We start from the raw sequence: 18565 nt of genomic DNA on the forward strand, positions 1-18565 counted from the left end.
GCACAGATTTTTTTTGCTATTTGTGTAATACTTATAGAAGCAACCCATTCTTAAAGTTAAAAACAACAAAACAAAACCAGTGAGATTTGGTTGAATTTTATTTGCAAATATTCTAATAGTTTCGTGTACTGGTTTTAAAAAGCCACCATCTTTTCAATCATGGTAACATTATTTTCTATATGGGAAACAAATATTAAGTTTCATATTAAAGAAAATAATTTTAATTATTTCATGGAGAGTGTGCTACTGCTGTCTGACTCTACAAAGAGACAGGCTTTTAAAAGGTTGTGTTACACACTAAGCTTAGACAGTTATTTTTCTTTGAAGTTATGTGTCTCGCACCATGACATAAAATAAGAGCTTATAGGACAGAGTTCTCTCTCTCTCTCTCTCTCTCTCTCTCTCTCTCTCTCTCTCTCTCTCTCTCTCTCTCTCACACACACACACACACACATACACACAGAAAGAGAGACAGAGACAGAGAGACAGAGATACAGAGACAAAGATACAGAGACACATAGAGAGACACACAGAGACACACAGAGACACAGACACACACACAGAGACAGAGATACAGAGACAGACAGATAGAGAGACAGAGAGAGACAGAGACACACAGAAACTTAGAGGCTCAGAGATACACAGACACACACAGACACAAACACATAGAGACAGAGACAGAGATACAGAGACAGACACAGAGAGAGACAGAGACAGACAGAGACAGAGGCACACAGAGAAACAGAGAGACACAGACACACACACACACACACACACACACACACACACACACAGACACACAGATGGAGAGAGAAAGAGAGAGAGAGAAAGAGAGAGGGGGAGAGCGCATACCCAGTTGTGTGTGTTGTACTTACTTGTTAAACCTAGCAACTCCACCACAGAACTTGATGTGTCTGATTCATTTGGCTACATATAAACATTTGCAAAGATCCTTCAATAGACCTGAATCAGAAAGACTATTCAAATTATGCATATATTCTAACACGCTTTGCCACCCCTATCGTATGCCTTCCATTCAGAAGACTTTCAGAGTACCACAGAGCAATAACCAGGCAGTACATGATGAAATTCATTAATGGCGTTTTTAATTTCGCTGTTGACTGTGCTTATCCACATTAATAATCCATGCTGCTTTTGTGACTGTGGCAAGGCAAGCTGTTTGCGTTAGGCTCCAACCGACTGCCAAAGCCTTGCTAGAGCGGTGGAAGGTGCTCTGCTTCCTGATGTAATGTCCTCAGTTAAGTGTACTAAATTTTAATCCATGGAGGACATCTACATGCTGGTCATGTTGAATAAGCATTCAAGGAAGCCAGCGGCTCAGGCAGGTCTACTGTCAAGGAGGAACACCTGTGCTCTGTTATGTGGAGGTCTGCGTCTTTGCTGGCTGCGTGCCAAGGAAAGCAAGGCCAGGTCGAGAATGCAGTGGGAGGGGCTGGAAGGCTATGGGCTGATGGGTGAGAGGCATAGTGGAAAACTGTCAGGAAAGGAAAAGGGCCATGTCTGCTTCTCCAATGTCCTCACCAAGCCAAGGAGCAGCTGCCGCCGCCTCTGCTGGTTGTGTGCACTTAGATTCCCAGCTCTTTTCTCTTTCTGGTGTTAACTTCACTTGCCTTGTCATCATTCTTATTTTTATCTCCCTCACCCCCCCCCCCCCCCCCCCCCCCACTCCTCTGCTTGGAACTGGCTCCCTGCTCACCACAGGCGTCTCTAAGAGATTTCCCTGCAGCTTCTGTGGGTGACTGTGATTGGAAAGCAGCGGAGCTGGCTAACAGATTTCACAAGTCAGTCATCCAGCCAGAGAGCTGGGATATATTTGTCTTTAGCATAGTTTATTCTGGTCATGATATTTAGAAGAAAGTGTCTTATCTTCATTGTTTTTCTTTTGGTTCAAATTTGATTGATCCTTTGTCAAATTTTCTCCTTGCAAAGCTCATGGGCACAGCAAAAGTGTTTCCCATTGAACACAAAGCCAAAGTCATCAGCCAGCTGGCCAGTTCCAGGGAAAACTCACCACCTTTTCCTTTTGTGTTCCTCTGTTGTGCCCGAACTTCTATAATTCTAAATATCGGAGCCTGGTATCCTAATATTACTGTCTCTTTTCCTACACAGGCTCCTGATCTAGCTTGTATCTTTCTATTTCCCCCTATACCGGATGCCATCCGTACCCCAGCCTCTGGCAGCTTCCACAGTGTCTTTTACAACACTGACCACCTTACTGCACTTATCCAGTTATTTGCCCATCCAGTTACTTATTAGCTCACTTTTGAAAGCACCTATTGCATTAGTGGATCGCGTGTAAAATGTCTCCTGTGGGATAAAGTAAAGGAAGTCTTGCTCTGATGCCCAGGAAGTGGCCCTGTTTTCCAGCACAGTTGCTGAGCTGTCACCAGTGTGTCCAGGACTAGGCAGTGAGGACAGCTACTTCTCAGAGTCAGTGGAGCGTCTAGGCTTCTGGCTCCATCTAACAGTAGTGGAAATTCTCTGTTCCTTGGGAATCTTTCCCTCATCAGCCTTTATAGAAACACACTCATCACCAACCCCACCCCTCCACCCCCCATCTCCCCCCAGATTCGGTTGCTTTCCTGCTGGTATCTAGAGTAGTTTATAGTTTCCCCATTGTATACTGATTAACAAGAAAAGTGGTAGATTGTGTTTCTGGGTTCACAGATCTTCACTAAGACCTCGCTGGAAGTCACATTCTTCTGCTTTGTGTTTCTCGGTTCATACTCAGTTGCACTGTGATTCTAGTTAAACGACCTCCTGCTGATTTCACAGTTAGGTTGTAGGCTAGCATATCCAAACATAAATGTTGAATTGTAAGCAGGTTAAATAGTAAAACAGTCTACGAGACACTAGTAATTAAGTGTGTGACCTGAGGTATGTCCTCATGGTCTACACAAAAAATTAAGGACTGAATAAATATTGGAGGTAATTTTGGCTGCCTTTGCTTCAGAGCTATCTGGTGTCTGGGGAAGGAAGTGAAACGGTGTCTAAGTTCTGCTTTCTCATTTGTGTAGATGTCAGACGTCAGTGGATGAAGGCATCCTTAACTAGATAGAGTTCATGGCCACCGGGTCTGGCTAAGCCATCACTTCTTCAGTGAGTACAATTCTGATGACTGGATTCTTTGCAGATGAATAGCAAGTAGGTGATTAAAGATAGGGGTCAAAGTGTAGAGAGATGTAGGTTCAGTTTCCTTGGTGATGCACACATATTTGCTTATTACTGTGAAATGATGAACCATAGTTAGGGAAACCAGCACACTTCCAAGCTAAGCCTGGGTATGGGGCCGAGGGGGTGGTGGCAAATATATTAATTCTTGATTCTTTCCACTTGGTATCTCCTTTCTTTTTTCTCTTTTCATTTTTCTTTTCTTTCTTTTCTTTTCTTTTTTTTTACAATAGATAATCAAAATATGTAGTACGCGCATCTATCAGGAAGACACATGAAAGCAATTTGAGGAATTTGAGGCAAATATAAAAAGTCTATTCACCTGCCTCCTCAAATGGAAACCCCTTCAGAAGTAGCTGGGAAGAAGAATTATAAAATTCTATCAATACTCTCAAGTTTGTATATCCTATTTCCTTAGCCCCCTCTCTGTTTATGTATACTGTAAAGTTTGCAAATGGGAAAAAAGCAGTTAAGACAGTAATTTTTCTAATATCTTCATCTAAATCCAACTCAATAGAACTTGAAGAAATGAAAAGGCTAGAGGCTCAGAATGAGGTCAGCAGAGTGCTAAAGAGAGGTTTAGACAGGAGACATATATGAGAAAAAAAAATAAGAAAGTCAAGTTAATCCATGTTACTGAGGAGGTGGAGGAAAGGCAAGGATAGACCTGAAGCCTGGTACCTGCATCTATTCAGAGAGGAAGAATACACGGGGAAGCCAAGGTTTAGGAAGGAAGAGGCAGGCAGGGCTGCTTTGAATACCTTGTTGTTTCTAATGAATTTAACAATTCTAGTCTCTAATAACAGGACAACCTGCTACTGAATTGGTTAGCTAGACTTTTTTTTCATGCTTTATTCAAGCCCGTTCATCTTCCCTCCCCTCAGGAGCTCACTGCATAGAGTTGCAAGGAGGCTTCTCACCTGCACAAGCTAGGAGCAAGGACAATAGATTTTATGAAATTCAGGAAGGCATAATAAAAACGATTTACTTCAAAAGCACCGAGAAGGCTGTAGACATGCCGAGGGATTTTCTCCTACTGTGGGAATTGTCTGTAACTGCTAATTTCCAGGTTTAGCAATTCTAATGCTCACAAATTACAGTTCTAAGTAGGGAGAAGGCAGGAGGCTTGTATTAGAATGGAAAGTCTGCTTGCAAGATGAGGGTATTATGAGTAATGACGGATGAGCTTCCAACATTTAAGCATGGATCTCTTTGTGGTTGGTGTGGAAAGTTATTCAGAATCACAACAAGTGAACCGACGGATGCTTTTGGAATTGTTCTGAGGACTACATTCTGTGTCGACTTAGCTATTGCAGATCTATCGGAAAGCATGTCTTTTTTTTTTTTTTTTTTTTTTTTACTACTTTGGCTAGTTCTAAAGTTTGAGACCATGGCAAGATTTTATTTGAATTTCTTTCCCCTGAAAGCTCCTTTAGAAAATGGACCAATAACTGTCTCCCACAGGTTTTGAGTCAATTTGAAGCTTTGTTTAAATCATAGGAAAGTGATTATTGAAACTCAAGATTTATAGCCTGCTGTAGTAGTAAATTCTTATAATTCCCACACTGGAGGGACTAAGGCAGAAACTTCTTAAGTTCAAGACCAGTCTACAGTACACAGTGTATCCTCAAAGAAAATAATATGCAAAAACATGTAATGAAGCTGGGCGTGGTGGCGCACACCTTTAGTCCCAGCTGTCAGGGAGGCATAGGCACGTGGAACGTTGTGAGTTCGAGGCCAGTCTGGTCTACAAATTGAGTCCAGGACAGCCAAGGCCACACAAAGAAACCCTGTCTCAAAATACCAAAAACAAACAAACAAACAGATAGACAAACAGACAAACACATGTAATTTACCTTGATCAGTTGCAAAATATCAGTGATAAAGTGTCTTAGCTTTAACGGTGAACTTGATTCAATGTGGAGTCATCTGAGAGTAGGTTGTCTTATCAGCACATCTATAGGGGATTATCTTCTTAGTTCACACAGCAGGGCCTAGCCCACAGCGGGCAGCACCATCCCTACCAGGTGGCCCTAAACAGTGTAAGAGAAGTTGTTGGCTGTGAAGTGAGTTCCTTGATTGGTAGAAACACCTTATACATCAGTAAGCCGACCTGTCTTCAAGTTCTTGCCTTGAGTAGTTTGCCTTAGCTTTCCTCAATGATGCATTCTGACCTGAAGTTATAAACTAAAAAACACACTTTTCTTTCCCTAAGTTGTTTTCAGCTTGAGTATTTAATTACCAGGAAACTAATAATAAAGAATTAACTGTGATGTAGAAAGAAGTGAAGAGGAAATTCATTTTGACATAATAAAATCTTAATTACGTAATGTGCTTTAAGAAGAATCAGCATGGTTTTTGTCAATGCCTATTGACAAAATTGTTTGAAAAAGGCCAACCCTTGCTGGCCAAACTGAATGCCTACACGTAGAAAAGCCCGAATGGATCTGAGGTCGCCCTTGCAGCTTTCATGGCAAGGAAGCCAAGTGCATCAACCTGGGTCAGACTCTGGGGAATATAAAGCCAGCTGGTTCACTGTCAGCATATATAAAACATAGTTCAATTTGGGAAAAAGTTTCCAGGCAATCACTGCAATTCCAGGTGCACAACAAAGCTTAAGGCATGCCTACATAGAAACTCTTTTACAAAGTACATGTGACCACAGGGTGGGTGCTATAGCTGAAAGGCCTGGAATCTGGTGTGGTCTCTGCCAGGCAGCGTAGACAGGCAATGTGACATCTCCCCTAAGCATGGGGAATGGTCTAGGGAGGGAAGAGTCTGGTATAATCATTCTGGGGAGTTTGGGTGAGGTCTGCATCCACAGATAGCAAAACGTAACCAGGTTGTTAACAGAATCTACTCTCAGATTTCTGGAGAGAATTAGGCATTTGGTTTTTATTTCCTCCTTGAGGAGCCACCCCTTTGTGAGTAACATTCCTGGTTCTCTTAGGCTCCTCTGTGAATACAAGGACCTTTGTGCCTCCAACAAAAATCCACACTGATCACCCTGAACAGAACTCAACTTCAAATGGATCAAAGACAACATAAAACCGGATACAGAGAGCTTGATAGAAGAGAAAGTGGGGACTAGCCGTGAGCTCATTGGAACAAGAAAAGATTTTCTGAACAGTCCATCATTAGCACAGGCACTAAGATGAACAGTTAATAAATGGAACCTCAAGAGGAACTGCTTCTGTACAGCAAAGGACACAGCCATTCAGATAAAGAAGCAGCCTACAGAAAAGGAAAAATAACTTTACCAACTGCACATCTGATAGAGGGCTAACATCCAAAAATATATTAAGAACTAAAAAACTCCATATCAAGTAAACAAATGACCCAATTTAAAAATGGGGTATAAATCTAAACAGAAAATTCTCAAAAGAGGAAACTCAAATGGCTGAGAAATACTTAAAGAAACTTACAACAGCTTTAGTCATAAGGGAAATGCAAACAAAAACTACACTGAGATGTCATCTTACACCCATTATAATGGGTAAGATCAATAACACAAGTTATAGTTTGTGCTGATAAGAGTGTGGAGTAAGAGGAACACTCATTCATTGCTGGTGGGAATGTACAACCACTATAGAAATCAGTGTGGTGGTTTATCAGGAAGCCACCTCAGGATCCAGCTATACCACTCTTAAGCAAATACCCAACGTACACTTCATCGCATCACAGAGACTCTTGCTCGGCCATGTTCACTGCTATTCTATTCAAAATAACTAGAAATTGGAAACAACTTAGATGTCCCTCGGCAGAAACATGCATAAAGAAAATGCAGTATATTTACACAATGGGGTATTACTCAGCCACTGAAAAATGAAAACGTGGGATTTACAGGTTAATGGTTGGAATTTGAAAAAATTATCCGGTGCAATACCCTGGACCTAAGAAAGACAAATTCACTATGTATTCACTTATATGGGCTGCTAAATCAATGATAACTAAGCTACAATCCATGGAACCACAGAAGGTAGGTATCGAATCAAGGTCTAGGGCAATGGGCCTTCAGTGAAATCAGACACTGGTTGGTTACTCACACAAGGTCTGTGCCACCACTCTACTACCATAATTTGCAAGGGAAAATACCATTGTGGATCAGCCGTGTTTCTGGCTTGGTGTTTATGTTACTCTTTTGGTAGTTTGCAGAGTACCTTCCTGTACCTGAGACTCTAGCACATAGGAGTAAAGGCTCTATGTAGGCACCAGTTTGACTTCTTCATGTTCAGTAGTGAGTTGTGCATGTGTTGTCTTCAGCAATGGTGCCTTGCCGTCAGTTTGTGGAGAACAACCCATAGTCTTGGCAACAGCCCGGCTTGTTTGGGGATTCCCATGGGACCTCTTTGGCTGATGACTCAAGCAGAGGTAACCCAATCCCCAGGCTGGAAGCTTTGATGGTAACCTATACGGCCGGACTCTGTCTCCATCATTATTTGGTGATTTCATTGATATTGCCTTCATGTGTGTATGTATTTCAGGAAGTTTCTACTGCATGAGGGTTTCATATTATGCCTCAAATGCTCCTTAATTTTAGCTGTCTCTTCCCATATTCCTTCCCTCAACCCCCTGTTCCCTTCCCCTTCACACTTGGTCATCCCTTTCCACATCCCCCATCCACCCATAATTATCTTTTCTATTTCCCTTTTATAGCGCGGGGAGCTATCTGTTCCCTCTAGTCCCCGACTTTGTACTTCCTCTCTGTGGTTCTACAGACTGTAGCTTGATTATCACTGACTTAATTAACATCTAATTAACATCTAATACCCACAGATAAGAGAATACATAGCAAATCTGTCTTTCTTGGTCTGAGATACTACACCCAGAATGGATATGTATGTCCATCCATTTACCTGCAAAATTGCAAACTGTCATTTTTGTTAACAGCTGAATAATACTCCATTGTGTATATGTGCCACATTTTGTTTACCCATTCTTCTGTTGAGGGGCATCCAGGTTGTAGAGAGAACCTCCTGTGCACTGTATGGAACCATCACCTGTCAATAAAAAGCTGATGGCTTATTAGCTGAGGCAGGAAATAGGAGGTGGAAGTTCCAGCAGAAAGAAAGATAAACTCTGAGATACACAGAGGCCAGAGATTCATCCCAGACTCCCAGAAGAATGTACTATGAAAGTGACAAGAGGTAACCAGCCATGTGGTACACACAGAATTGAATAAACGTGTAATATAAGCTGTAAGCTAGTTAGGGGAATGAGCCAAAGTTTATGGTCTAGGCATTTATTAATAAATAATAAGTCTCAGAGTCTTTATTCGGGGAGCTGGGGAAACTCAAGGTTAAGAAGGTTAGCCTAGGCTGTTCCTAATTTCTGGTTATTATGAATAGAGCAGCAATGGACATGGTAGAGAAGCTATCTCTGCGGTAGGAGGAAGCATCCCTTGAGTATACGCTCAGGAGTGATAGAGCTAGATCTTGGGATGGATCGATTCCCATCTTTCTGAGGAACTGTGGCTCTCATTTCCAGAGTGGCTGTACAAGAATACTACTATTCTAAAAAAATACATAGCAATAAAATGATTTCTAATGGCAGTTTGCTATATTCATCAATCAGCACCTCATCATCAGAGAAGCTTCCACCTGCAGCATATGGGAAAAAATACAGAGACTCGCAGACAGATATCATACAGAGTGAGACACCATGGGACACTGAGCCCTAAATGGGATGTCTCCATAAAATACCTCCCCTCGGGGCTCACGGAACCCCGTGGAAGAGGAGGAAGAAAGATTGTAAGAGGGGATGGAGGACACCATGAAAAAAAGGAACTCTGAAAAAGAAGGCTTGATGCACCTAATGACTATTCGTAGAGACTGAAGTGGCATGCACATGGCCTGTTATGGCCTTAGGGCCCAACAGAGAACTGGACACATGCCTCCATCCCTAACCCAGAAGCATCTCCAACTGATAATCTTTTGTTCTTGTTGCTTTTTCAGGATAAGGTTTCTCTGTGTAGCCTTGGCTGAATTGATACTCTTTTGCAAATGTAAATTTAGTTTCCTCCCAGGGAGCCTCACCGGGAAACAAACTACTCTTGAGGGTAGGCAGCATTTCCCACAGTCGATGGCTAACAGAAAATGAACTTAAGGTTATCTTCAGAGGCTCCTTGTCTCATAATGTCATGCCAAGGCCTTTGTTGAAATGTTGTAGTATTAATTTTTGTTACTTTATTTAATCTATAAATTTTTCTTCTTTTAACCATCCAGGTCCTTTGTGTATATATTAGGCTTCCAGCTGACTGTTTTTACGGGATTCCTGAATTTGGAAACAAGCATGCCTCTGTTTCTTATGATTTCTTTTGAGTTCTTTTCCTTCTGTTTCCTTGTTTTGTCCAATCCAGGTGTTATTTTTTTCTTATTGTAATTTGTTTTATTATTTTTATTTTATTATTTTCCCTTAGAAGCATATTTGCTTTCCAATGAGAGATGAAACAGGGTAGATCTGGATGGGAGGAGGAAGAAAAACAGAGAAGAAAAACATAGTGGTCAGAAAGGACTCTCAATTTTAACCTGGTATCATTCTTTCTGAGACAAGTAGGCCCAAACGATTTGCTTGAAAATCATAGCTCCTATGTGCTTGGGAAAGTTTGCTCTCTTAAGTGAACTCCTAATTTATTAGAGTTAGGGTCTTGATTTAGAACCCCCTGACCAGCTTTTGCAAAAGTGCCCCATATGTACAGTGATCATAAAGGAAGCACAGAGGATTTTCCAATATTATTTTCTCCGCTCCAGTCATGGTTTGAACACTGTGTATTGGCAACGGCTTATGAATTATATTATAATCAAACTGTTATAAAGATGTTGTGATAGCTGATAAACTTCAATGTTGTTTCATTTGATTGATTAATTCATTTATCAAACCAGTTGTTAGTGAAATCTGTAAATGAATTCAGTACATGGACCCTAGAATTGTTCGTGCTCAGCCACCTGGCCTATTTGCATGATCTCATGCTATAATGTAAATACTGAGCTCAATATTATAGATAAGTGCACGTCCATTAGAATTGCTGTTCATGCTTAGATATTTGACAAATCTGCACTTTATTCTGGAAGAGTGAGACTAATGGGCTCAGTATTTTTTTCCTTCTTAGTAATTCAGTTGTCGCGTATTTACTGAAACTTCCCTTTGCTTTGAGTTCAGATAATGTCCCACTTGGGTATAAGAGCTCACATCTGCTGAGCTGAACCAAGCATACTAACTCGATCTATTTATATGTAGCCACCTCTGAGTTCTTGGCAGATATTTTTAACACATTTTGAATTTGGTCCTCTTATCCTTTTTCCTATTGCTTTTCATGAGTTATTATTCCTTTTTTGTTTGTTTGTTTATCTTTTACGTGTGTGTGTGTGTGTGTGTGTGTGTGTGTGTGTGTGTGAGTATACATGGTGCATAAATACAAGGCACACACGCGGAAGTCTGGAACAACTACAGTAGGTGGTTGGTTCTGCCTTTCCTGCCTGTGGGCTCCAGGGATTGAATTTGGGTCATTAGACTTGGTGGCTAGCACCCTTCCCAGCAGATCCACTTTACCAGCCCTTATTTCTTTTAGGTGTAAGACTTTCTTGACCATGTAACTAAGTTACATGTAAATTCCAGGCTTAATATAAACCTGTCTATAGCCCAAACATTTCTAAAACTGCTAGTATCACACTGTGTTGAACTGTAGTGAATTTTCATTTTTTTTGTTCTTTCTGAGGTCTCGTGTAGGCAGATTTTCTTTCAGCCTGTACTTTTACTGAAGGACACTTCTGTGGAGTCTGGATCCTTTCCTTTTCTTCTCACTTAGCAGAAATCCAAGCCCCCAAATCACTGGCTCACACACAGAACAATGTTAAAGCCTCTAACGCTAGCTCCTCATCAATTCCCATTTGGCTGAATTTAGACTTTAGTGGCCGAAAGTGAAATGCTTCTCTTCATAGGGAAATTACCATTTACCCTGCCATGGGCTGGTGGAACAGCCAGTTCAAAGCGCTGTAAGCTGATTTTTCAACCTGGGAGGTTGTGGTCTCACATAAAATTGGACTGGAGCCACACAACTCACCAGTGACTATGCTTCTTAGAGCTGCTGGTTGTGATCTCTCAGGGGAAGTCAGTTTCCTCTATGTCAACCTCTTTGAGGACACACCTTCTTCCTCAACCCTTTATTTTATTTTATTTTATTGTTTTTGCTTGGTATTACTGTTATCTATAGAAGACATTAACTTCGATATACCATCTTTATCTGGAGCCTTGGTTTGTCTGTTTCATTAAACCAAAGCATCCAAGGATAGACAGACCTAAGTCCCATGAGAAATGGCTAGTTTAAGAACAGACTTAACCCTCGAGATTTGTAAGTTTTTATGCGACATGGTTTTAGATTTCCTAAATTCCTTTGAATTTCATTTTCTCATGGGCAAGGCTTTGCATTAAACAGTATTTATTTTCCTGGGTATTTTGAGTTGATTTGAACAAGAAGGCAGTAAAGGCTGCTGCTGTTTCCTCTTCCTCTCCTCCTCTTCCTCCTCTTCTTCCTCTTCTCTTCCTCCCCCTCCCTCTTCTTGGTTATGTGGTATTTCCCATCAGGGGGAAGAAAAACGCCTTAATTTTGAGCTAGTCTGGGCCATGTCATTATTTCAGAAAATAAGATAAAGGAAGTGCGTTCTATAAGATATGATAGATATTTGAAAATGTCCTGCAACTAGTACCATCTCTGTTGCTAGAAAGATCTGTTTTTGATCAGCTATGCCAAAGGACATTGAAAGATAAAAGCTTTGGCCTTTATCCAAGACAATAGTTATGCAGATGTTCTGAAGGAGAAAAAAAAGTAAGTTTTTAGAGGAGATAGTATTAATCACTGGCCACCCTGGGCTGCTGTACATCTTCAGGCTTTCAGCCATGCCATTTATGATCCTATTATGCTGATGTTGGTCAGTGAAGAAAGGTAGATGCCAGGTTAGAACAGAGTTGATTTAAAAAGACATTCATTCTTTCAGATGATAAATCCGTATCTCATAAAGACAAGTCAATCCAATCTTCCTTACTTGAGCCTTTACAAAATGGTTGGCCCAGTGTTTTGAAATAGAGGTTATTAACATGAAAGATCTGACGAGAGCCAAATGCATATAAATCATAACTGGTGTCAGGGTAGAGATGCTGGGATGTGCTCAGTGATGAATGCTTTGTTTGTGTGCTGCTGGCTTATCTTATGTTTAAACACAGAGATGACAGGAGTTGGGCAGTCTATGTCCAGAGTTTTGTGCTTCCTCTGTTTTGCAAATGTCCTTGTTCCTATGACTCCATCCCTGGGGGACTCTGGGTTAACTGATGAGAACTCATCTTGGCTCTGGTCTTTATTTTCTCTTCACCAATCATATTCTGCTGCTCGCTGCTCTATCCATATGTGTCAGCAAATGTTGCAAAAGGATTGATGAGCTGTGTGTGTGTGTGTGTGTGTGTGTGTGTGTGTGTGTGCGCGCGCGCATGCGTGCATGAGATTTTGCTGAAAATGAGAGTCTAAAATACACTCTGAGAAAAGCAACAGTAACCACATTTTGGGCATAAGCAAAGGTGACAGATGTTAGGAAAGGACATTTCTCATGCCTACAGAGTACGTTACTCTGGGGGCCTGCATTATGCTCCTTTCTAGCACCCCATGTTCCACTGACTCCAGATTCCTTTTTCTTGACAAAACAGCAAAAACACTAATCCTCAAGGCTGTGATTGCCCTGGCTGTAGCCTTGTTACACCTTCTGCTCCATTTTAAATGCTAGCTTTTCTGGTTGGGCTACACTTCCGTGGCCACGTACATGCTCTGTTCTGTGTGTCTGCCAGGGTCTTATGATTACATGCTAAGTAGCTCCTCTCCCATTATGAGATGGCTGGATCAAGAAAAATATGTGAGATGCTGGTACTGCTTTGGCCCCAACACAAAACTCTGTATGTTGGGTCAATACTCAGTCCCAATTAATAGTCTCCAGATTGGGTCAATATTAATTAGTGCTGCCTTTCTCTAAAGAAGAGAAATTTTTTTTCTTAATGCTGAATTATTTTTAACTCTCCTGATTTTTTTGACAGCATTTAAATTCTCCAATTTTTTTCTCTTTATTTCCCATACACTTTTTAATGAAATCTGACCCATATTGTTTTTTGGAGGTCTATCTTGTAACACTTGTCAAATTTCTCTTTGAAATGTGTTCTGATGATACCTACCAGGCAAGGCCTGCTGCCTTTAAACTCTGCTCCCACCTTTCTTCCTGGAAGAACTGAAGCTGGGCCAACCAAGGGAGGGGAACGTCTCCAGATCTGCAGAGAAACACAATCAATCGTGTTTACAGAACTTGCATAGCCAAGCCTTCTACCTACCTGCTCCACTGTGCCTTTAATCCCCTCCAGCCTTCTGCCTGTGCAACTCATGTGTTCTCTTACTAGGAGCTAACACTTCCTCATGTTCCTACAAGACTTCCCAGAGGGGCATTCTGGCTCTTGCCAGGGCATGTGTTTCTTTCTTGCAGGAACATGCCCCTATAGTAATACACTGACTAATCTATTTCTGCATTCTGCACCCTGCCCAACTCTAGCTCACTTTCAGGCACCAGAAACTGATTCTTGACTCGATTCCATACATCAGAGCTGGTATCACTGTCATAGCACAAGCTGATGGAAGGAAGACGGTAGAGCAAAGTGAATAAAGGAATCTTAGTGGAATGTAGCTTTACAACAGACTAAGGTCAGCAGGGTGCAACAAGAAATGACAGCTGATCCACAGGAACTGCTTGACCCTGAGACAAAGGCTTTTGGAAGCCATCCAGTTAATGACTGGCCATTGTTAGTGAGGTAACTGAGGGCAAGAAAGCTGCAACCATCGATGTCCGTGACACTCTTTCAGAGGATAGATATGTGAGCCCTTGGCTGATGCACTAAAAGCTTCTAGAACACACCAACCAAACCAATAAGAGATAGAGTGACAGAGGTCACAGCAAGCCATCTTGCCTGTCATCTCATCTTTGTCTAGTGTTTCTACTGCTTGGCTAAAGATCAGCTAAAAGTTCAGCTCCTGGGCTGTCACTAATATTTCTGTCAGAACGTATATTTCCTTCCATGTTTACAAGGTGCCAATTATACCCCTATTTAAAATGGATTTACAGTTTTAGCCTTCTAGTTGTCTCTTAAGTAGCTCTATCTTATTCTGTTGCTAAACTCCCTGGGAGCAGCCAGACACGCTCTATAGGACCTCACAGAGGGAAACATGAAGGTCTTAAATAGGTTTTAAAAGGGTGGGTGACATGCAATATAAGTGGTAGAACAAATCCTATAGCAATCCTTTTACATTAAAAAAAAATCATCTTCTAAACACGTCTGAACTTCTGTATGGCGCATTTGCATCGTGACCACGAGCCCTCAAGGGGCTTCGGCACAAGCTGATTATGCACGTGCAACTCAGCAAATGTGAAACTGAGCCGTGTTCCAGAGCAACAGCCAGTGACCACTTCCTTAGCAAAGCTGAGGTCATGTTCTCAATGAAATCCTTAAAGAGGAATTAATTACCATCATCGTAGAGGTCAAGTTTACTTAAGTAAAATCTACAGATGCCAAGAGAGAAATTAAATGTACCTAGTGAATTTTTCACTCTAGATGGAAGAAAAGAAAAACCCACCCATCAAATAAGATTAGTACCATCGGCAACAATGCTTTGGCAATAAAATTATGAAAAAAACTGGGAGTAGTCTCTTCAGTCATTAAGAGACAGATGGGATAACAAATTAAAATAATTGTCTTAATGATACAAATCACCCTTAACAAGGAAAGAAATACTTTCATTAGTTACTTTATTTTATGATTGTTTCCCTTTCCAATTTAATTAAAAATTGCTCCTCATATAGTTTTTCTGGCTCTAATGCTCAATCTGTTCATCTTTCAGACCAAAACATTGAGTAAATAGGTGAGTCACTAAGCAGCTGGAGGAACGGCACTGGCTTCCAGGCCTAGAGAGCACAGAAGGGCTCCATTCATTGCCTGCTCTTGTAGACTCTCTACTCTTCAGTAAGACTCAATGCATTGTAACATTTAATAGTGTTTGAGTCTTGAAAAAACTGGTTTGAGAATGAGTCTTAGCTTCCATTATCTAAGAGAAACTAAAGAAAATGCCTGAGTGCACTATCTCCTGGGCTGAGATCAATGCTTTTACTAGGCATTCGGGAAAGCCACTGCATGAACAAATAAAAGTGATTCTCACTTTCACTTTATACTCGATAACTATATTGATAAGTACTTTTACTACTATGTGTTGTGGGACCTTATTTCTGAGGAGACATGAAAAAATATCTACACACTCTAGCTGAGACTCTTAGTAGCAAGATCAGATAGAGGAGAGATTGAGAAAATGTCCAACCAATATCTGACCCAATCTAAGACCCACCCCGTGGAAAGAGCCAGCCTCTGACATTATTAATCATACTCTGCTATGCTTGCAGATAGGAGCCTATCAGAGTTGTCCTCTGAGAGGTTCCACTAAGCAGTGATTCAAAACAGATGCTGAGACTCACAGCTAAACACTGGGCAACGCATAAGGAGTCTAGTGGATAAATGGGGGATAGACCTAGGTCCTCTACATAGATGTAAATGATGGGCAGCTCAGGCTTCATGTGAGTCCCCTAGTAAGGGGAGCGTGGACTGTCTCTGACATGGACTCTGTTGCCTGCTCTTTGATCATGTCCCTCTGACAGGACTGCCTTGACAGGCCACAGAGGAAGAGGATGAACTCAGTCCTGATGTGACTTGGTGAGCTGTGGTGGGTGGGTAAAGGGGCTCCTCTTTTCTGAGGAATGGGGAAGGGAGAGTGGGAGTTGAAGGAGAAGAGGGAGGGGCCTCTGACTGGGATGTAAAGCGAATAAAGAAAGAAATAAAATTTAAATAAGTATTCAAGACCTAAAAATAGAAATAGAATCAATAAAGAAAGCCAAAAGTGAGGGAATTCTGAGAATGAAAATTTTAGGAATTCTAAAAGGAACTACGGAGGCAAGCTTCAGGAACAGAATACAAGAGATAGAAGGAAAAAAAAAACTAAGACATTGAAGATATGATAGAAGAAATGCATACGTCAGTCAAAGACAATGTTGTCTAAAAATACTCCTGACACAAAACATCTAGGAAATCTAGAACAGTATGAAAAGACAAAATCTAAAAATAATAGGAATAGAGGAAGAAGAAATCCATGTCAAAGGAACAGAAAATATTTTCAACAAAATTATAGAAGAAAAATTTCCTAACCTAAAGAAGGAGTTGCTTATGAAAGTAGAAGCAGCACACAGAATATTAAATATATTGGTTCAGAAGAGAAAGTCCCTTCTTCATCTCATATAATCAAAGCAGTAAATGTTTATAACATATGAATAGTATTAAAATCTACAAGAAAAAAGACCAAATAACATATCAAGGCAGACATGTTAGAACTACATATGAATTCTCAATGTAGAATCTAAGAGCCAGAAGGGACTGGACAGATGGGCTGCAGACTTTAAGAGATCACAGACGTGAGCTCAAACTATTATATCCAGCAAAACTTTCAATCACCTTAGATAGAAAGAATAAGATTTTCTATTATAAAACCAAATTTAAACAACAGTTTTTCAACAAATCCTGCCCTACAGAAGGAGCTAGAAGGAAAACTCTTAACTTAAGGAGGTTAATTATACCCAGGAAAACATAGGGAATAAATAATCTGAGAACAACAAGATCAAAAGAAGGAAGCACATGCACACAGTACCACCACCAATATTAGGAATCAAGTTATTAGTCATTGATATTTCTTAATATCAGTAATGTCAAATTTCTAATAAAAGGGCACAGACTAATGGATGTGAAAACAGGCTCCATCACTCTGCTGCATCCAAGAAACACATTTCAACATCAAGGATAAACATTACCTCAGGGTAAAGAGTTAGAAAGAGATAGTCCAAGAAAATTGACCTAAGAAAAAAGCCAGTGTAGCCATTTTAATATCTAACATAATAGGCATTAAACCAAACTAATCAAAAGAGATGAGTAAGGACACTACACATTAATCAAAGGGAAAATCTACCAAAATGATGTTTTAAGTCTTAACATCTATGGCCCAATTACAAGTTTGTAAAGGAAACACTACTAAAGCTTAAATCACATATTGACCCCCACATTTTGATAGTAGGAATCTTTAATACCCACTCTCACCAATAGACCTGTGATCCAGAAAAGACCTAGAGAGAATTTTTGGAGCTAATAACGAAATGGACCTAAAAAATACAGAATATTTTATTCAAACACAAAAGAATATACATTTGTTATCCACCTCATGAAACTTTTTCTAAAATTGACTGCATAGTCAGACACAAAGTAAATTTCAACAGATTAAAAGAAAAAGAAAGAAAGAAAACAACTCCCTGCATCCTATCAGACCCTCACAAACCAAAGCTGAATATCAACATTTACTAAAATGATGGAAAGCTTACAAGCTCATGGAAACTGAGTAACTCTCTACTGAATGAAAAGTGTGTGAAGACAAAAATAAAAAAATGAAATAAAAACTTTACAATTTAATAAAAATGAATACACAACATATACAAACTTATGGAATACAATGAAAGAAGTTCTAAAAGCAAAGTTCATAACAACAGGTGCCTAAAAAACTTAGAAAAACTGAAGATATTTTACACTAGCAACTTAGCAGCATACCTGAAAGCTTTAGAACAAAAGGAAGAAATCACACCCAAAAGGAGTAAATTCAGGGCTGAAACCAGCAAAACACGAACAAAGAGAACAATGCAAAGGATCAGTGAAACAAGGAGTTTTGTTGTTAGTTTGGTTTTTCTTGTCTTGTTTTGTTTTGTTTTTTGAGAAAAAATCAATAAGATGGACAAATACTGTTCCAGATTAACTAAAAGGCAGAAAGAGAGAATAGACAAACTCACAAAACCAGAAACTAAAGAGGGACATAACAAGACTCACAGAGAAAATCCAGAGAATAAAGTATACTTTATAAACCTGCATTCCCTCAAATTGGGAAATCTAAAAGAAATAGATCATTTTCTCAACAGTACCGCTACCAAAGTTAAATCAAGGTCAGATAAGCAATTCAAAGAGACTTAAAGTTCCTAGTGAAATAGAAGCAGTCATTAAAAGTCTCTCACTCCCCTAAAAAATACAGGGCCAGATGATTTTAGCACAGAAATTCTACCATAATTTTAAAGAACTAACATCAATACTCCTCAAATTATTTCACAAAATAGAAACAGAAGGACTGTTGAAAACAAGCAGGAGATTTTTACTCTAGGCCCTACCATTTCATTTTCAGACTCTGTTTAATCATAAGGACAAACCAAATTCAAGGTCCCAGGTCCTAGGG

The sequence above is a fragment of the Acomys russatus genome, chromosome 10, assembly GCF_903995435.1.
Source record: "Acomys russatus chromosome 10, mAcoRus1.1, whole genome shotgun sequence".
In the NCBI taxonomy this organism is placed as follows: Eukaryota; Metazoa; Chordata; class Mammalia; order Rodentia; family Muridae; genus Acomys; species Acomys russatus.